The 21,908-nt window shown below is 42.5% G+C and overlaps 1 protein-coding gene across 2 annotated transcripts in view; it reads right to left on the minus strand.

The window, feature by feature from the left end:
- Positions 1-21,908, minus strand: part of TSPAN18 (tetraspanin 18) — a 148,902-nt gene that overhangs the window by 114,383 nt on the left and 12,611 nt on the right. Inside the window, exon 2 of one of the 2 annotated variants that reach the window (XM_053387479.1) lies at positions 2,156-2,243. The exons of the other annotated variant lie outside the window; for it this stretch is intronic. The gene's annotated coding sequence lies outside the window, so the exon portion shown is untranslated. The remainder of the gene's footprint in view (positions 1-2,155; positions 2,244-21,908) is intronic. 2 annotated transcript variants of the gene reach the window in all.

A 21,908-nucleotide genomic window follows, 5' to 3' on the forward strand; every position in this document is an offset into this window, starting at 1 on the left:
GTGCGTGATTTTTCTGGTGCAGGCTGTAGCCATGGACATGCTATGTGATCTGATGGTGAATTTGGGGTGACCGAATGCAAAGATCCTGAGGATCCCTGTGGATCCATGCTTTGTAACCACATTTTTGCACCATTGCAGCCCCAGGCAACAGTGGGTGCGTGATTTTTTTGGTGCAGGCTGTAGCCATGGACATGCTATGTGATCTGATGGTGAATTTGGGGTGACCCAATGCAAAGATCCTGAGGATCCATGTGGATCCATGCTTTGTAACCACATTTTAAATGGGGAGCGAAGGAAAAACAAAGAAGGGACATGAGGTGGTGTGCAGAGAAGCAGCTGGCTAAGAATGCAGGAGAGGGTTTTAGCGGGAGGGAGAAAAGAAAGGCAAACGTTTCCCCCCACCCAAGCCAGCCATCTCTCTCTCTCTCTCTCTCTCTCTCTCTCTCTCTCTCTCTCTCCCTCCCACCCTCTCTCTCTCTCCCTCTCCCCCAGCAGCACCGGAGCACAGAGAGGAAATAGAAGGAACACAGTCTGCTTTCCTCTCTGCTTGCCTGGAGGGGAGGGGCTTTCCCTGCTCTTTGTTCCGTTTCAGCAAACACAGCAAGGAAACAGAGGAGGGTGGGCAGTAAGACCCTGAGGCAGAATGCAGGAAAGCAGCCACTTCCTTTTTTCAGATTTCCCTTCTCCGTGAAGCGCGATTTGATATTTGCCTGATTTTTCGGCTCCAGGGACCACACATTCGCTCAATAACACGCACAGACATTTCCCTTTCCTTTTTAGGAGAAAAAATCTGCGTGTTATAGAGGGAAAAATACGGTAATCCAGCTATGAATTATACGCACAGAACATGCCTGATCAATTTCCAAATAGGAAATGTATGTCTAGGTTACCAGATCTCAGAACTTTAATCACTGAAACATTTTCCTACTCACTTGAGATTGCAGCCCCAAAAGCATGTCAGAATCACAAGTACACTACTCCTGGTGAGTGCTAACTAGGGACTCAGCTAAACTGGTAAAGAAAAAGTGATTTATATGCAATATAACATTGTGCCACCAGATGGCACTATGGAATCCCGTTTTTCTCTATCTGTTTTCCCTGTTTAGATTTACAAAACGTCTAACTGAAACGCTTCTTTGATGTGTCTAGATCCAGCCTAGCTCTTCGAACAAATAAAACCGAATCCTCTAAATCATAGGTCTTTAAAGGTGGGTGGGAAGTAGGGTTTACCAGAAGGGGAGGGAGAAAGGGCGAGAAAAGGGAAAGTGGGCTGTACCAAGGACATAAAACCATGGGGGGGGGGGCTAATGGGCATGTATCAAAGGAGGAACTGGGGAAAGAAGAACCCCCAACAGGCAAATGGTGAGTGTGTGCCAAAAGGGGGATCCTGGGGGAGGGCATGGAGAAGGAAAATTGAGAATATCAAGAAGATCGGGGGGGGGAGAGAAAGACACTCTGCACATGTTCAGAGGAGCCTCTTTTTCACATAGGGAGCCTTGCAAGGTTTTTTTGGCAAGGGGTTGGCAGAAAAGTAGAGGGAAGGAAGCAGTGTGGGAATATAAGTGAAAGTGATACCCTAGGTACAGATGAGGCTGAAGAAAAAGAGAAGCTGGGTGCTTCATAATGTGTGTGTGTGTGTGTGTGTGTGTGTGTGTGTGTGTGTGTGTGTGTGTGAAAAAGGGCTTAGCAGTTGCAATGGGGGGAAGAAGGGTGGGGCATAGAGTGGGGAAAGCCTAGGTGTGGCTTCTCCCCCCACCCCATTTTAACAAAACTTACTCTCAAGTAAGTTCACATGACTACAACCTTAGTATCTCACTGTGAGTTTGGAGAGAAAACTAGCCAGTTTTTATTTAGTTATTAATGAAACGAATACATAAAATGGAAAGGCATTGCAAAATGAAAGAGGGACATACTTTTTGTTTTGCTTTAGAGTAGGAGAATCTGCCCACCTATAAACACCCAAAAACTACAGCATCTAACAAAGAACAACTGCTACCTAAGGGAAATGGATGTTCTGCAGATTTATTTTCTGTACACTGGATTTCAGGCCTGATGAAAATGTGAAAGTTGGTCTCATGTTGTAAGTTGGGTGTCTGAGGTGGGTCTCAAGTCTGGACCAGTTGAAGACAACTGCTGTAAATTAAGATAGGCAAACCTTGTGCCCTGGTGATGACTTCCTTTCCTTCCACTGGAATTGCAGTTATCTTCCTATTTCCCCCTCGATCTTTTCTCACAACTAATTTCTGTGGACCAGGATTAAAAAAGAGAAAGAAACAATGTGATTAGATTTCCTTTGCTTTAATCAACAGCTCCAAATGTGCTTTTTCTTCCCAGACCAAGCTTTGCTTGGGGCACCTCTGCTTGAATCCAAATCAACTGGACATGATTTGCACTTTCCTGGTCATATTAAACAAGGAGTGGATGCTGGCAGTATAGAGACCGAGTCATATTAACACCAGGAGTGTACTGGAAGTTGGTAGCTCTCAAATCTTAATCAAGTTGTTACTTTATTTATTTGCTAAAATAATTGTGGTAGTCCAGTTCCTCTCCTACCCTTCCTCATGGAGGAGTAATCTGTTTTGAATGGAATTAAAACACTGAGTGTCCACTAATGTCTAAGCTGCCTGTGTATTATTAGCTTTTCCTCCAAAAGTCTGACTAGTTACAGGTACAAGATGGGTGACACCTGGCTTGAGAGCACTACATGTGAAAAGGATCTAGGAGTCTTGGTAGACCACAAACTTGACATGAGCCAACAGTGTGACGCGGCAGCTAAAAAAAGCCAATGCAATTCTGGGCTGCATCAATAGGAGTATAGCATCTAGATCAAGGGAAGTAATAGTGCCACTGTATTCTGCTCTGGTCAGACTTCACCTGGAGTACTGTGTCCAGTTCTGGGCACCACAGTTCAAGAAGGACACTGACAAACTGGAACGTGTCCAGAGGAGGGCAGCCAAAATGGTCAAAGGCCTGGAAACGATGCCTTATGAGGAACGGCTAAGGGAGCTGGGCATGTTTAGCCTGGAGAAGAGGAGGTTAAGGGGTGATATGATAGCCATGTTCAAATATATAAAAGGATGTCACATAGAGGAGGGAGAAAGGTTGTTTTCTGCTGCTCCAGAGAAGCGGACACGGAGCAATGGATCCAAACTACAAGAAAGAAGATTCCACCTAAACATTAGGAAGAACTTCCTGACAGTAAGAGCTGTTCGACAGTGGAATTTGATGCCAAGAAGTGTGGTGGAGTCTCCTTCTTTGGAGGTCTTTAAGCAGAGGCTTGACAACCATATGTCAGGAGTGCTCTGATGGTGTTTCCTGCTTGGCAGGGGGTTGGACTCGATGGCCCTTGTGGTCTCTTCCAACTCTATGATTCTATGATTCTATGATTCTATGATTCTATGATTCTAGGTAGAATTATGCACACAAAAATACTTGTCTTGTACATATGATACATAGTAAAGGTAAAGGTAAAGGTACCCCTGCCCGTACGGGCCAGTCTTGACAGACTCTAGGATTGTGCGCCCATCTCACTTAAGAGGCCGAGGGCCAGCGCTGTCCGGAGACACTTCCGGGTCACGTGGCCAGCGTGACAAAGCTGCATCTGGCGAGCCAGCACAGCACACGGAAACGCCGTTTACCTTCCTGCCAGTAAGCGGTCCCTATTTATCTGCACCCGAGGGTGCTTTCGAACTGCTAGGTTGGCAGGCGCTGGGACCTAGCAACGGGAGCGCACCCCTGCCGTGGGGATTCGAACATATGATACATATAGAGCATCAAATCCTGAACGGTACTGTATTTTCTGAAGCAAAATTTTGTAAACTTTTAAAAATAATAACTTTAATCCAGGATGCTTTCCACACTAGCCCTCAGACCCTGTTGACTTAGGCACAGTCTCCAAGCCATTACCAGATGGATCAAGACCAAACTTAGAAACTTTAGAAAAACTTAGAGTAGAACTGAATTGTTCCACTCATTGTGTGTGCATGCCAGACACAGATTCACACGGAACCATCTTTCTGTACTAAGGGCCATTAACAATCCCAGGAGCTACAGAAACCACCAAGCAAAAAGACTAACATCCAGGCATTCACTGCCCTGATGCAAGCATTTGTCTGCATCTGAAGATGACATTTTGTCAAGTTGAAAAATGTAATCCATTCAGATTCTGAAAGTCATCACAGGCACTACGCTCCAAAAAGTAAAGTGAACAAATATTACTGTTAAGTGCGTACTAGGAACCTAGTATTGGAACCTAGGTGAATGTCATATATTAAGGAAATTAAAAGACTGCCTTAAAGATAGCAGTGTAAAGTGCTGCATTTTCGATGGCTCTGGGGTTGAAGTCCCTCAGTATCAAATTTCAATTTTTTATCGGTTTTGAAAATGTTAAACACATTCAGAGAAATGATGCCTGCCTGCAACCCTTAAGAAGATTAGGTTATTGCCAGCCAACTATGAGAAACTTAAATCCAGTATTAATCCTAATTCCCATTGAATCAAATCTGCATTATTCAGGAAAAGCCAAGCGCATATGGATTTTGACTGCACCCATATTCCACTGTATGCCATGATCCATGTCATAAATGCTGGATGCTAAACCTCTGGCATGTGTGAGAAATAAATCCTGACTGTGGCTGCTAGAGCAATGCAAAGAGAGGAGAAGATGGCAACAAACTGCAGCAATCCCAGGTTTTGAGGCAGACCGAGCAGGGCATAAGGCAAGAGAGTAAGTTTGCTTTTGTAAGAAATGAATAATGGAAGATATAAGTCATGCTTTCAGGAAAGCTGGTGAATAAAGATAAACTGTAGTGTAATAACCAGCTTCTGCACTATCCCAGGATAGCTCCCCCCCCCCCACTCCTCATCATGTGAACCTTCATACACACTGCACAGGGGAGGTCACTTAAGTGCTGCAAAAGCAATGCAGGAGGTAGCATTTACAAGTTACTGGTCTCTGCAGCCACAGCAGGCACTGTGATTCTCCAGCAGTTTGACTTCACCCCTGGAGGCACACTCCATTGTCTTTCGAGACAGACAGATGCCAACATGCATGCATATTAAAAAAAAAATCTTCTGCCCACTACACTTCCATAGTTTGAATTTGATTTTTTCCCCAACCATTTGAGATGGGCAAGCCCTGCCTAACTTATAATGGTTTTGCTTGGAAACTCATACCTGGAAGTGAGAGTTCAGCGACATTATCAACTCCAAAGAGTGATTCTGTGATGGGGAAAAACCTCTTAGTTCTACAAGGCTGAGGATTTTAAATTCACACTATTCCTATGGCTCAGTGAACATACAACACCCTCATAGTTTTTTGTAGCAATCCTGAAAATTAAACCCATGGTATTCTTATTTTATGAAGTTCTAAAGCTGAAAAAGCCCAAGGCTATGAATTGCATTTAGGCCAAGCCCGCAATTTAAATTCTCCTCTAAACCCAACACTCTGCTCGCTGGTCATCACGTCTTCAATCTCAGTGTAAAGTGCATTCCCTGCTACTGCCAGCCAGTCCTTTCTGTATGAGTTATTTGTAATCTCATATAAATCCTTGGTTGTTGCTGGTGGTTTATCCAGCTCATATGTTTTTTAAAACAACAACATAAAGTTGCCCAGGTCAAATCTGGCAAAGATCAGCTCACAGCAGTGGCGGAGCCTCATGCTCCGGCACCAGGGGGTGGTCTGGCGCGCGTCCCGGGGGCGGGGCACACTGCCTGCAGGGGCAGGGCGCGCGTCCCGGGGGCAGGGCACACTGCCTGCAAGGACGTGGCACCCAGCACGTGGGGGGGAGCAGCAATGGCACTCTACTGGGATCGCACTGCCAGGGGCGGTGCACTCCCCCCACACTCTTCTTCCTCTGCCAGTGGCCCACAGAAAGATTGCCTGTATATTGGTATATTTGGGATGGGGGATGCCAAACCAAGCTAAGGGCAAACCGTTTTCACCAAGAGATATGGAACCAATCAAAACTTTACACATTTTGCAGCTCTCATCCTCAAGGATGAAAGTGGCAACAAATATGAACACGACATTATTCCAAGAATCTTTGTTCCCATAGTTGTGCTTTAAATATACCCACTTGATCCCCAAGACCAAGCTTTGTATCATCTCTCTTTCTCCCTACCCTGGATTGCCACAAACTTTAGATCAAAAGTAAGAAAACAAAGAGTGGTTGACTGGAGCAGCAGAAAAAGATTAAAGTAGCTGCTATAAAAATACTGTTCAGTGGTAAAAATAACTTTTAAAATGCTCACTGGAGGGCCCAATGGTGACTGCAACCCTCAAGCCTGCAGTTCTATGAAACAGAACATCCCACAGAAAGAAAAAAATATGTCTCACTAGTCATGATTACATGTAAGTACAGGCAGCTCCATTGTTCCAGAATATTTCACAGAAGGGTAATGGGATGTCTGTCTCAGATATTTATTACCAGAATCTGACTGATGTTGATATCTCAAAGATGACTGAAGTACAATGTTGCCTACAAAATGCAATATAGCAAAATCTCTTTCCCCACCTCTTGTTCTAGAAACAATAAATTTCATTTCACTAGAAACAAAATAAACAAAATGGTCAATTATCTTGCATATATTTGCCAACAGAAACCATGTGGATAACACACTATCCAAAATATTGACTTAGACTATTGAGATACAAAGTTTTCGATCAAATACAAAACATAAAATAAAACAACTCAAACCATCCACACGGCTATGACGTGGTAGCCAAAATCTCTTTTAAACAAACGTATCATGAAACGTATCATGTTCTCGAAGCTACCAGCATGAGTTTGACCAAACTGCAGGAGGCAGTGGAAGACAGGAGTGCCTGGCGTGCTCTGGTCCATGGGGTGATAAAGAGTTGATCACGACTAAACGACTAAACAAACAACAACATCATCATCACGAAGCATCTCCAAACAGCCAAGTGCATGGTAATATTTTTTAAGAAAAGAGAGCAAACAGAACCTGGTTCAGAATAGCTAGCTGCCAAAAAGTTCATGGAATTGTACAAGTAATAAAGATGTAGGAGAGTAAAGGTAAAGGTAAAGGGACCCCTGACCGTTAGGTCCAGTCGTGACCGACTCTGGGGTTGCGGCGCTCATCTCGCTTTACTGGCTGAGGGAGCCGGCGTACAGGTCATGTGGCCAGCATGACTAAGCCGCTTCTGGTGAATCAGAGCAGCACTTCATGCTTTTGAACTGCTAGGTTGGCAGGAGGAGGGACTGAGCAACATGAGCTCACCCAGTCATGGGGATTTGAACCACCGACCTTCTGATCGGCAAGCCCTAGTCTCTGTGGTTTAACCCACAGCACCATCATGCTTAAGTCAGCTGTAAGCATCATTTGATATCTATCTTTGCTACTTTTAACTCTCAAAAAATCTTTTTATTATTTCAGATGATTAGGGATCAGAAGGGTGCAAATGTTGCCTACTGTTAATGAAGTCGTCAATCAGAAAGTTCCACATTAGCTGTGCATTTACCTTCAAATAATTATTTTAAGTCTCTCCAAAGGTCCAGGGCACACTTAAGCAAGGAAGGGTGTTTCTAGACAACCTATTTATTGATCATGCATCCTAATCTGTTTGCTGAGGGGTTAGTTGCATCAAAGCATGTGTTATGCCACACTTTCCCATCCCTTTCCTTATCACCAAAAGTCTGAATTTTTGGAGAAGTGGGTTTGTTGTACAAGGCATTAAGCTATAATTATAGAACCTGGATTTGCCAGTATGTGACTGAATCCCATCTAAAAATAGAAACAGTCTGGAAGTGCCCAAAGTCTGCAACTCTAAAGACAGTAAAGTCCAAACTATTAACCTGTGAAATTTTAGTTCTTGGGTTTGGGGGTGCTTTTTTACAGGACAAGGAGACTGCCTTGAAGATTGTAGAAGCAGCACTTTCAGAGCAGGTGTTTATTAGGGATGTGTATTGGCCCACCCCATGCAACCTGTGGCCCTGATCCACGCTCCGCCCCCACCCTCCAAAAGTTGGTCCTGGGCCAATCCAGCAGTGGATCCTATCCCTAATTAATTTGGAGGCAGAGCTGTTTAATTAGTTTAATAAATAATAATAATAATTCAACATATTGTCAGGAGGGGAACATTACATCTCCTCCCTCTTTGTAGCTCATGAAAACAGCAGCAGAAACCTTCCAAATATGACTAACGCCATGATGTGTACAAGGGAACCACTATCTTCCCAACAGTCCACCATTAAATTAGTTGTTTACAAAACACTGAACATATTAAGAAATAAAAAGTGTCTGTTGAAGGTTAAGGCAGTAGACCATTAGCATTTTGATAGCTTTCCACAACACATAAAAGAAGTAAGTCTTTAAAATTCATTGCCCTAAGATTAATCCTCCTCTTACAGCATTTCCTTCTCAGCTTGAGGCAGCTATCAAGCTTTCTATTCCTTAATACCTTTATAAGCACACATAATGCTCCAGGGGGCTGCTATGGCTGGAAGTCTCACAACCCTTGTGTGCAAAGTTCCAGAAAAAGGTGCCTCCTTTTAGAGCAAAGTTCCAGAAAAAGGTGCCTCCTTTTAGAGTAAGTCTTTATCAACAGCTTGATCATCTATAGAAATTCATGAACCCCATAATGTCTGCTATTGACTTGAAGGGAAAGTTGCAGTATTACTATGCAGCCAGCATATTTGTCTGGGGAAATAAACAACAGCCTTAGAAATCAGACTGCAAAAAAAATACAGAAGATAGCAATTAGAGAACATTCTGGTAGTTCCTGTGCCTGGTGCATGCTTTAAAACAGTTTCAGCTATAGTCTTGGGCCAAATTCAATTGAGCATTCTTCCAAGTAAACATGCATGCATATCATTGGGCTGCACATATTTATTCTTCTGACAAGACAACTTAGGATAATTCAACCACCTTGGCCAAAGCCCTCAAAAGCTGATGAGCTGCTGCCATTCAGTGTAGGAATTACTGAGCTAGATGGCCCAATGATCTGACACAATAGAAGGCATCTCCCTACGTTCCTTGATGGAAACAGAGAAGTAAGATGCATAATGTTATGAGAAATGAACTTGCTCCTTCTTACCGGCTTTCTGTCCAGGAATACTTACATTCAGTACAGTAATTCATACTTCTCCCATGCATGCCACTTGCTTATGGCTAACATCTCTTCATACCAGTCTATAGCTGATATTCCGAGATGCCACATTAGTGTTTGCGAACCCCATATTTACCACATTCCAAAAACCAAATCTGCAGGGTGGTCAGTTCTTTTAACTACGCATACAACTTAACATCACACAAATTTATTGAAAAAATTCATCCCTTACACTGCTAAGTATACACCCCTCTTTTATCACTCGTAACTAGTTCACAGCACTACATCCAGCACCTGGGAAATTATGTGTACAACTGGCCCACTCAGCTCCCATAACCCTCCCTGTACCCCTGGGAGCGCAGCTCCCAAAACAGCTTTCAGCAAATTAAAGTTCAAGACTGGCTGATTAAAGAACACTCCATCATAGCACCTCTGTCAAGCAGTGTCTTGACTAAGTAAGCAAGCATATTACAACAAATAGAGGACTAAGTTTTCCATCATTCGGTCAGAAAATACATTTACAGGTAAGTTTGAGTGTATTCCCCTAGTCCCGTAAGGAAAGGCAGACAGGAATGGATGTTCAAAAGCCGTCAACCATGTCTGAAAGGGTCAGATGATCTCTGGTTCCTGTCTGCCCCGCACATTGCTAAGGTTCTAACTGAAGAACCCTCCTGTCAGTATGATACCAAGTCAATTTTGTAGCAATTCCGCTTACTGGGAGAGACCCAGATAATTGTCCTTGCCTATGACTCTGAGGGAGGCACTCCTTTAGGTAGCAGCCAGAATGCAAAAGGGGGGGGGTGGAATTACACAGCTTTAGGGAAGGGTTAGTTACAGGCATGTGTATACAGAAACACACGACTCTTCACACAGGTTTTTGATTTTTGTTAGAGAATATTCAATTTTCCTTATCTGCATACTGTACTGGCTTTTCACTTCAATAAAGAAAAATCTGACCTAGTCAGCCATTAAAGGCTTAGTATATCAGTGGTTAGAGTGCGGTGCTGATAATGCCAAGGTTGCAGGTTTGATCCCTGTATGGGACAGCTGCATATTTCTGCATTGCAGGGGGTTGGTCCTCAGGGCCCCTTCCAACTTTACAATTCTATGATTCTATTTTCCCTCTTACATATTGGGAAGCAGATTAAGGCTCCTGGCATGCATGGGAGTCCTTACCCTCTCTGTGGTTACTTCTCCTTACAGCTTACAGCTTATGGAGGTGTAGCCACAATGAAATGCAAGCTGAAGGATGGGATCCACTACACATTGCTCCCATTACCCTTCTGCTGTCCCACATGCTCCCGAGAGTAAAGCTTCCTGCTTTGCAAGTACTGTAAAGCTATGAGCTCCACCCAGTTTTCAGACTGGCCACCTTAGTGGCCGGCCGATCGGAAGGTCAGCAGTTCGAATCCCCGCAACAGGGTGAGGTCCCGTTGCTCGGTCCCTGCTCCTGCCAGCCTAGCAGTTCAAAAGCATAGCAAAGTGCAAGTAGATAAATAGTTACCGCTCTGGCGGGAAGGTAAACTGTGTTTCCGTGTACTGCTCTGGTTTCGATAGAAGCGGCTTAGTCATGCTGGCCACATGACCCGGAAAAACTATCTGCGGACAAACATCGGCTCCCTCAGCCAGTAAAGCGAGATGAGCACCGCAAGCCCAGAGTCGTTCACAACTGGACTTAACTGTCAGGGGTCCTTTACCTTCTGTACAATGCAAGCCTATCAACATGGCCAACAGAGGATGAGAAAAGCTGCACCATCTCTGAGAACTGGACTTCACCTAATAGAAGAGGCAAAGAGATTTGGAAGCAAGGACAAAACTCATGCAGCACATCTGTGGCACAGCCAACAATGTAGCTTTCCTTAAGGGACTTGATGTATCTTTTCTATTTCGTTGCAACACCTGGCTCTTTCCCTGATGTTCAAAAAAAGGCTGCAGTTCACCTTCATCCAGTGAGCAGTGCAGATCCTGCTTGGGGGCTGAGCATCACAGTCACTTCTGGGACTTTGTTGTTGTTGTTGTTTTTTAGCTGGCTCAGTCTGACTACTGGAGGGGATGAAGTAATCATCAGAGTATTCAGTCACCAGCCAAGCTTCCCGCCTAGTGTGTCACTACATTCAATAATTTTGAAGCATTTGTAACAGTGCACAAAAATTAGAAGTCAGGCTGGGATTCGTTCAGATGCCTCCTTTACCCTCTCCACATTCTATCAAGAAAGTAAGTCACCATGGATGAAGAAAAACAAATGGTCCCATAAACTGACAATTTCTAAATAAGGGGGCACTACATCACAGGTCATAAATCTTCCAAAACATTGACTCCAATGATGGGGTTCTCTTCTAGGGGTAGGACATGACAGCTTCCAATCCCTAATCAGACATTTGCCTAGCCGTACTGCGCCATTTCATTACTTCCAGCCATGCTTTGATTTACGTCCAGGGGTTTATACCTAGCAACAAAGGCTGCTAATAAATTGAATCCTCTTTGAAATGCATTTAGAGAGTTATTGGATGAGCCAGAAAATTACTGTATCATCAGCTTACAATTGATGCATCTGTTTCACCACCTCCTTACTAAGCAATTCAAAGTCTAGACAGATTCTACTTTTACTACAAGTCATAATTCTGAACTGGAGAGAGAGAGAGAGAGAGAGAGAGAGAGAGAGAGAGATGCTCGAGCCAGGAAGACAGATAAGAGTAGAAAATGAACAGTTTCTTTAGGGAAACCCAGGAAAGTTAGTGGGATACATGGGGCTTCCAGGCAATCTCCTATCCAATGCTCCACACTTAACATCAACAATGCATAAACATCATGGGCTCTCAGACTGTTAGGCCTTAGAAGAAAAACATGACAATATGCTGCATAAGCCCAAATGACATAAAATGAAATAGTCCCCCTTTAAAGCATAGAGACAGCTCAGTGAAGCATACAGCCAGGACTGGCTTCAGGTTTCTGGGGGCCCTTGGGCACAGGGTATCAGTGAACACTCCCTACATCAGTTATACTGACTATAGGAAGAGAACTGGGTTTAGCTAATACCTGTTGCTTGAGCCACTAAACTGAGAATTTGCAGTACTAATAACCTAAAGTTAAATGGGTGGTTTACGGGTATAGAAAACAAACCTTCAGAATTCTGCTTTTTGTCCTATGCTTGCCAGACACCTTTGCCATGTGAGCAAACAAGAGTCTGGTGTGGCAGAGAGCACCAGCCAATATATGCTGTTCATATTCACAATCTGTTAAATATTTGTGGGAGGGGTGGGTCCACAGGGCCTGTTTTTCGCATACATGCTTGTTCCATGAAGTGAAGAGGGCGATAGTGGCATTAGCTGAAACTTTAAAATGTGGATTTGTGAACTATGTACTGAAATCAGGACAAGAAAAATAGAAAAATATAATGATGACAAAACCTCTGAAAACAAAAGCAAACTATATTTTATATATACTTTGCTACAGAGAAACTGGAATTGCTATTACTTAACTCAATTACATAGCAACAGCTTGAAATACTTTGTCTTTAAAAGGACTGTTTTGTTTTAGCCCCTATAATCTGCAATTTGAAACCACCAGGCATATTTTTGTTCATCGTTCCAAAAAGGGGTGTGTGGAATTTTGATCCAAGCGCAGCTCAAGTAAAGGCCCAGTGTGCACAGTACAGCTTCGGGTTTATTACAAACTATATGTGAAAGAATCCATCTGAGCCAACTAAAATGTTCAGAGTTGGCCACAGCAATGCCTGCCATTTAAACCAGAGGTTGGGATGAATGATCCCATGAATCATTAAAACAATTCAATGACTCTCAGGGTTACCCTGAGATGTAGGGTAAGGCCTATTCAGTTAAACATACTGCTTGAGCAAAACCATCTATTGGAAAACAAAGAGTTAATTCTCTCCTTCCAGTCTTATATAAATTGAAGGGGGTGCAGTGGAAAGAAACTACACAATTAAATTTAACCCAATAATCATAATAAACAAACAGATCTCATTTTTATCCTGCTGCTACAAAAAAGCAAGCTGCATTGTAAAATCAGGAGTCCCAAAAGAGTACAGTGCTATAACCAAACTAAACTATGCCTCAACTCTTTTCCCCACATCACAAACACAAGCCTTATCCAGTTCCAAGAACTAATTTCCCACTTTCATTTTACAGACCCCTAGCCAATTTCTGTGGTCTAGACACAAACATCATCAGTTGTCAGATGAATTTTCCTGGGCTGCTTAAGTGATTCTTCTAAGCAGCAGCCATAAAAGCAAATGAGAAGAGACAGTCTACAGGCTTGCCTTTCCTGTCCATACCCAAACATGCCCCACCCCATTAGGTTCTGAAGGCACATTCTTCCTCCCCTATCAACATCAGCTGGTATAGATCATTTCCTAAGGCCCCTTTTTCCAACCTAGTTGTTGTCATTGATCTTTTTGCAGCTGCACATCCCTCCAAACCCTGACTTTCCTCGCTACTGCTTCAAGATGAACTCTCCCGTTCTCTTTGGATTCAAAACCCTGCTTAGCCTTTCATACTGAAGAAATATTGTTAGGGTGGATCTGGGTGTTGCAGATCCATATGGTGGATGCATCTGAAGTGCAAGTCAGTTGTCAATGGAGAGTGTTCAGGTAACAAAGCCAGCCTTGCTCTGTCCCAATAATCCTACATGATAATGAGTGTACAACAAGTTTGTTTGTGCTATGTGGCCAGTCACCAAAGGTAATGAGCTATCTATGTGAATTCAGCTGTTGAGCAGAGACTGAATGTGGCTGCAATGTAAGGCTATATGTGTATGTGTACACACAGAGACACATACCACACAGTATATTTAAAGAAAAAGACTTGAAAACTATGTCAACCTGGTACTTGGACTCAGAACAAAGCACTGATATAGACTGAATCTTACACAGGTACAGAAACTAAGTGGCACTGATTTTCCTGGACAGTAGGTGGGAACCGCACATAGAAAACTGGCACATCAAGCAGCAGGATTCTAAAGAAGTCCTCTCCTTTACATGCTACTTTTCTAACAAACATCAGCCTCCAAAAATATTAGCAAATAAAAAGAGGTAGAGATTTTTGCAGTTACACTTGCGCCTATGAGTGTGGTGCCATCCTATGGGAAGCATGAGTGAAAATCCTTTCTTTCTGATTTGAAGCTGTAGGGGTGAGTGGAGATAAGCCCATCAGTTTTGTGATGATCCTCACATCCTCCTCTGGGCCAAAGCTAGGATGAAAGCCAGAGGGTTGAAAGAATGCTCCCTGTCTCTCTTTTCTGCAGGAGAAAGGAGCAAAGGATCCTGTAGCTATTGATTCCCGTTGAGCAGCAGCCAAAGTACATGCTCCCCACTTTTCTGAAGGAAAGAGCAGCAGTGGGGAGGGTACTCCTGTAGCTACTACTTTGTGGTGGGGTTCTGAACATCTGCAGTAGAAGCTTGGCTACTCCCCTCCTGCAGGAAATGTTGACAAGTTTCCTTTGTTGTGGGGCAGAGATGCTTGCCTCCATCCAGCCCACAGCAGGGAGGAACCAAGACTAGCCAAAAACTGCAGACTCCTATTGAAGTGTACTGGCAGCAAATAAAGCAGTTTCTTCACCTCTGGCAAGATCAGGATCTCGCAGCTCAGCTCAGTTCTCTCTCCTCTTAAATGAAGATAAGGAAATCAAATAAACAATACTAGGGTTGTAACCTCTACTGGTGAGGTTCTGTAGAGAAACATAATGAGAATCAGCATTGTAGGTTAAACATTCTGGAGTGCCTTATTCACATTTCTCACTCTGTAGTCATTCATTCATTCATTATTTTTAAAAAGTATTTCTAAACCACTTAATATTTAAAAATATTTAAGTGCTATACAAAAACACAACATCAATATAATAAAAGTACCATAAAAATATACAACATAAAATATAATGTTGTTCAAACAGAGGGGGGTTGCTGCAAAGAGGATGTGCACAACATTGATGTACATTCCCAGCAGCAGTGGACATGGAGCTTTTACATGTGGAGCAGAAGATCCATGTAATAAGCATTGCCATATACTATAATGCCCATGAGGAATCAAAACTAGGGGTAGAGAAATCAGTCACTTTTGGCTTCTTTGTTTCTTCCTTTCTTTTTGAGTCTTAAAGTCATTGCCCCACATTTCCTCATCACTTCTGTGAATTATTTTTAAAATTCCTTATGATAATGCAACAGTATTTTCTCCTAAAATGCATATTGACATATACATATTTTCCTAAAATACACATTTTGCAAGCTATTTCCTCTAGTATAATGTGTTTTATAGCTATTTTTTACCAATATATACACTTTTACTCACTTTCCCCTATTGTGCATTGTTTGCCTGAATCATAAAAACTGGAAAAGCATGAACATCAAAGGGTAGCTGTCTTTCAATTTTAACATTGTTTGGGGAAGTGCAAATTTGGCCAAACTGAATGTCTTCCTTATCCCTAAACAGAAACCTTTTTTTACATGAGGGTCTTAACTGTGAGATCAGTCCAAAGCCTAAAAGCATTATCTCAAGAAAACAAACAAATTTTGATTATATAATCAAAGCGTCTCACAACAACAAATAAAAAATATGCTCCAGATTAATGTGATAGTTCAATTCACTTCTTGCCTGTTTATTTATAAACTGGGTTATATGGAAGGGTGGGGAGATACGTATGGTGGGGGTCACATTGTGCTCCTTCTGGGGTAGTTTGTCCATCTTTGGTCCCCACCCTGCACTCACCTGTGGCTCCCAGAAACTGTCAGATTGCAACAGCAGCCATACTCTGGGAAATGACTTTAACTGGCTGGCTAAGCCAGGTGAGGGTAGCCGATGGCTCTCAAACCTTTGATGAGTTAGGGACTTCCCCTGCATGCAAAGACAGGCTCTAGCAGATTGAGTGGACCAGATCGATAGTGGGTCCAACAGTCATGAAGGCAGTTCTGCATGTGCTGTAGCCCTCTAGTGAGGGGCAGATGGAGCTCATCAACCTGAGAAGGTGACCCATCTAGAAGGAAAACTCTGATCCTAAACATCCATTATCTTTACAGGTAGGTAGCCGTGTTGGTCTGCCGTAGTCGAAACAAAATAAAAAAACTCCTTCCAGTAGCACCTTAGAGACCAACTAAGTTTGTTATTGGTATGAGACATGGTGAACATTTCGTGCATGCACATGAAAGCTCATACCAATAACAAACTTAGTTGGTCTCTAAGGTGCTACTGGAAGGATTTTGTATCCGTTTATCTTGTGGGATATCTTTGGGAGAAGAAAAAGCTAAAGAGTAAACCCTACACAAATCCAGGGTGGAGTCTCCAAGATGATTGGATGGCAACTCCTGCAGCTGAGCTGGTGCCAAACATATTGCTCTGCTTTCCTTTGGACCACATTAGTCTTGTCATCTGGGCGGCCCAGGACCTCAGGCCTGCACTCCAGGGAGGTCACTTTGGTGCTCCCAAGCAACAGTTTTACTTCACCACCAGAGGCACACTCCATTGTCTCTTGAATGCCAACAACAACATATTTATAAGCTAGCTCACTGAAGTCCATGTGATTTGTGAGCAAAATGCTGCTGCAAAATAAGAGAATGTATAAGTTTGTTCTACAGCCTGACTTGTTCACTTCAGCAGAATACATTATTGGCCAGGAAGTAGCACGCGGCAGCATTCCCCTCTGCACCACTTAAAAGAAGCAGAACTTGCAACTCTTTGCAAGAGCAACTAAAAAGGAACAAACACAGGAATAGCCCATCGGGAGCTTAAGCGAACAATATATCACCTTAGTGTGAGACATGCACTCTATGCTAAGACATTTTCAAAACACCACTAAAAAGAATCCTTGTAAATTTTCTAAGACTTAAAAAAAAAGTAATGACACAGGTCTCTCCCGGCCTTCCTATTTTTGCTGCTTCTTAACAGAATACTTAACATTGCTCAAATGCGCCGAGTACAGTATTGCTCATATAACATGATGAGAACAGACAGCATCTTTTCTGGCTAGAGGTCTAGAAATTTGGTTTAGGAGGAGGACAGCTTTTGACTGTAATCATGACTGAACCTGAAGACGGTGTTGACCAATAATTATAACTTATATATTACATGTATACTAATGTATCATTTTCTTATAATAGCAATGGCACCCACCTGAGAGGTCTGACAAGTTCCAGCTGAAAAAAGGGCCTGGATTTAAGTCTATGATAAGACAAATATAGGTGCTTTAAAGCGGATTGTAGCACAGTGCAATTAAGAGCTGGAGGGGGTTGGAGAAAAAAAATTAGGATTTTAGCTGTAGGTGGAGGGACAATGCTTTGTATGTCAGATCTGTCCATGAACAATATGTCTGCCTATTGAGAAACAATAAACCCCTTTATCAGAGGCCAGGTGTACTCAGTCCTCAGTGCTGCTCAGTCACCAGGTCTACTAAAAATGGTAGTTCTCTGATGCTAATTATGCTCATTTGGTTATTAATAAATAATGAAATGTAAATGAAGTGTTACTCCTCAGGGAACATTCCTGCAGATGCCCACAGCTGGACCACGGAATGAAAGAACTTCTGATAATGCATGATTGATGTGAGGAAAAATGTGGCTATAAGGCAGGTTGTAAAAACCAAAACAATCCTGCAACAAAACCTAGGTTAGTAAAAAAATAAGGACTGTGAAGTAATTTAGAATAGCATCAACTGGGCCAAACTAGAAATTAACCAGTATTTACCTACAGATGAAATGTTAGAAAAATGTTCTTAGAAAGAAGTTATTTCTGCTGCATCCCCCCCCTTCATCCTTCCCAGTACACCATGTTTCCCAAACAGAAGAAGCCTTGAAAGTTTATAATCCTTTCCTCACCAGTGTGAGGAAAACTTTTAATCCTCTCAGACAAACTGATACTTCTCAATCTCCTGAGACGACATCACTCACAACTGGCATGCCCTGTCATACAACTTGAAAGCAGAAGTATCATATTTAATTGACAAAGCATTCTGTAGTACACTTACAGCCATGATCTGCCTAGTAAAAAATTATCTAGGCTACTAACTTGGAATATTGTTAGAAGGATGTTTTAAATGTTCTGACTCATGAAACAAAATTCAATATGCTAGTACCCATTTTAAAAAAGCATCCAAAAATGCTGTGGAACATTAATTAATTTCGATCATGTAATTTAAACAATAATTCTTCAACCAGGTCTTTAGCGGATTAACAAGTTATACCCCTTTTATAAACATGCTTGTGGAGGCGAATTTATTGGTTTGTACGGGGGGAAGGGGGAGTTGTTCTTTTGATTATATATTTTGTGTTTTTACATTGTAGTTGTTGTGAACCACCTTGAGATATACAAAATAAGGCCAGTATACCCAAATAAATAAATAAATAAATAAATAAATAAATAAATAAATAAAGCATCTCTTTCTCACAAAAAATGCTAACGGGCATACTCGCAACCAGTTTCTGAAGCAATTCTAACCATGCTTCCTGGGCTGCAAGGCCTGATGTCATAAACACCTACACTTCAGACTCCACTGGCTTTGTAGGCATACCTACAGTGTATATAAATCCTGCCAGGCAACCCAGCTGGATAGGACAAGCTTTTACACCTAGATGAAAAGATCTCTGCCTTAGTTGTTAACTTTGTGTTGTTTTTTAAATCTATGCTCAGTTGTTCTTGTACCTTTTTAAAAATTATTTTAGCTGTTTTTAAGGATATGCCTGCAAATCACCTTGGAACACATATGTGGAAGGTGAGTCACAAATTAATAATAATAATAATAATAAATTTTATTTGTACTCCGCCCTCCCCAGCTGGAACTGGGCTCAGAGTGGCTAACATCATATAAATAACACAATACAGTGGTACCTCAGGTAAGGAATTAATTCATTCCGGAGGTCCATTCTTAATCTGAAACTGTTCTTAACCTGAAGCACCACTTTAGCAAATGGGGCCTCCTGCTGCCGCCACACCACCACTGCACAATTTCTGTTCTCATCCTGAAGCAAAGTTCTTAACCCGAGGTACTATTTCTGGGTTAGCGGAGTCTGTAACCTGAGTGTCTGTAACCCGAGGTACCACTGTATACATAAAAACAGGCATCAATTAATTAAAATACATCTTAAAGTTAATTCAGACAAATTAAAATCTGGACAAATGGCAGTTATCAGGTTAGGATTGAGAGTGGTTGATAAACAAAAAACAACAACAACTCAGATGAGAGGTTGTGCTCCACAGGTCTACATGACTCTGGTTTTATATTGATCAGACTTGCATACAAGGAAGAACTTTACGCCTTCATTATGCTGTTCTTTTCTTTTCTTTTTCTTTTGCTTGTTTAACATTTGCTGGTCATCTGTTAGTAAGGAATCAGCAAGCAGGAGTCCTTCCCACCCCCATTTGCCAGTTACCTCAGCTGCCTCAGAATAGGACCAAAAGAGGGGGATCCAGGCCATGCCCTACTAGACTCAGGATCTGCATCTTGACAATATTCTAGCCACATGGGTTCTAGTAAAAGTGGGGGGAAATAATAGCGCACAATTCCCCTGGTTCCTGTTGGTGTGAAAACATGCATGTTGGAATTAAATTATTTATCCTGTACTTGCTAATCTGAAACGGTCCCATGGGAGGAGCTATCACATGAAGCACTCAATATATTTTTAAGGGAAGCAATTTTTTTTTACCTTTAAAAACGTATTTCTACACTGATTTCTTTAAAAGTAAAGAAGGCTTTGCATTAAAAAATAAATAAATTAAGGAACACAGGTGGCAGCCTCCAAGCCTTCCAGGAAAGCCCAACCAAGGATGTTGTGGGTTTTTTGGGAAAGGCAAGCATGGACTTGTAGAAAGCATACTCACAAACACACCCTAGCCTCCTTGAAAGGGAAGCGAGGCACAACCTTGCACCCCACCTATAAAAATTTCACAAAGAAATTGTCTCCCCTTTGATAACGCAAATTATATTCTCAGTAACTGATTAAAATGAAGTGGGAGAAAGTTTCAGGAGAGCACTAATAATAAGGACTGCTGAACTCCTACAGTAAGCAGGAGGAAGAACCAAGCAAATGGAACATGAGAGGGATGTTCTTGGGCAGGGGTAGGCAACCTAAGGCCCGTGAGCCAGATGCGGCCCAATCACTGCCTCAGTCCAGTCCATGGACAGTCTGGGAATCAGCATGTTTTTACATGAGTAGAATGTGTGCTTTTATTTAAAATGCATCTCTGGGTTATTTGTGGGGCATAGGAGTTCATTCATTTCCCCACCCCACCCCCTCCACCAAAAAAAATATAGTCCAGCCCACCACATGGTCTGAGGCTGAAAAAGGTTGCTGACCCCTGTTCTTGGGTGAGATGAAGCATGCTGGGCAGAGTGAAAAGCATATTGAGGCACAAAAGAGCAAAACAATTAGCTTTATGAGGTTATTGGTCCATGAACCACGCCCTGTAAATAGCTGTGCCATTGAACTGTGGTGTGCTGCTTCTTTTTTTTAGCTAATATACTACAATTAGGCTGTGGATCCTCATGCATCCAAAACCTGTGCTGTTGCCTGAGGCCATATCAGCATATGCAGTTCTTAGTTCTTATATTTACAATTTTGGTCTGGGCTACAAGATGATTACAGATGCCCCCTCTATGTGTGCCCATCACTGCTTTCATGGCTGCTTTCACAGAGCTGCTCTGTGAGTGTGTTCTCTGTCTTCTCTGGTTGTCTTTGTCACATTGTGTTCATTTAGGGTTAAAGTTGTTGAACTTTTTTTGGCAAAGTTGTTGAGTTATTGCAAAATTTCCCCAAAAAATTGAAGTTTTTGAGCTACAGTGGTACCTCAGGTTAAGTAATTAATTTGTTCTGGAGGTCCGTTCTTAACCTAAAACTGTTCTTAACCTGAAGCACCACTTTAGCTAATGGGGCCTCCTGCTGCCACCGCGCCGCCAGAGCACGATTTCTGTTCTCCTCCTGAAGCAAAGTTCTTAACCTGAAGCACTATTTCTGGGTTAGTGGAGTCTGTAACCTGAAGTGTATGTAACCTGAAGCATATGTAACCTGAGGTACCATTGTACAGTCAAATCTTGACTCCCGAATGCCAAAAACCCAAAAGTAAGTGTTCCAGTTTTCAAACGTTTTGTGGAACTCAAATGGCTTCCGAGGCGGGTTTCTCTCCATTCCCCCCCCCAATTGAAATTGCCAACAGCCCTTTGATTTTTGGTTTTGGAAGTCGAACAGTCTTCCGGAACGGATTACGTTTGAAAACCGAGGTTCCACTGTTTTTAAAGGAAATTTGCCATAAAAATAACACTTCCGACATGGGTTGGCATACACCTGGGTTTTCCTGGATATTTTTTGAAATACCACCTGAATGCTATTTTCATCTGACAACTTCTGGATATGTCAGTCTGGACTTATGGCAGCCCTAGTTCATTGCTGGCTGGGCACGCAAAATGAGTGTTTTCTTTTAATTTCCTCTGGTGGGATTTGACTCTCCCCCTTTCCCATTTCCCATTATCCTGGTAAACTATCGGGGGGGGGGGGGTCACAGGCTCTCTCCCTGTGACAGCTCAACTGCAATTCCCATTGTTGCTTAGCCTACTGTCTTCCTTTACTCTTTCCTGACAAAAACATTTCTCCTCAGAGGATCATTGTTCTCCAGGTAGAACAGGAAGCCTTTGCTTGGATTTTACTCCAAACATGCCTTCTCCCTAGTGAGCTGCAGAGCTGGCTGAGCATCAGGTTGGACTATCAGCCCTTCCTTCCCTGTGTGTCTGCTTATCAAAAGCAGGCAGTGTGTGTTTGTACTGTAAAGGGATTTGAATCCCACCTGCAGGGATCACTGGAATGCATCAGTGACTGGGGCAAAGGTGGGTGAAGATTGTGTCTATTGGC

The sequence above is a fragment of the Podarcis raffonei genome, chromosome 1, assembly GCF_027172205.1.
Source record: "Podarcis raffonei isolate rPodRaf1 chromosome 1, rPodRaf1.pri, whole genome shotgun sequence".
Classification (NCBI taxonomy): domain Eukaryota; kingdom Metazoa; phylum Chordata; class Lepidosauria; order Squamata; family Lacertidae; genus Podarcis; species Podarcis raffonei.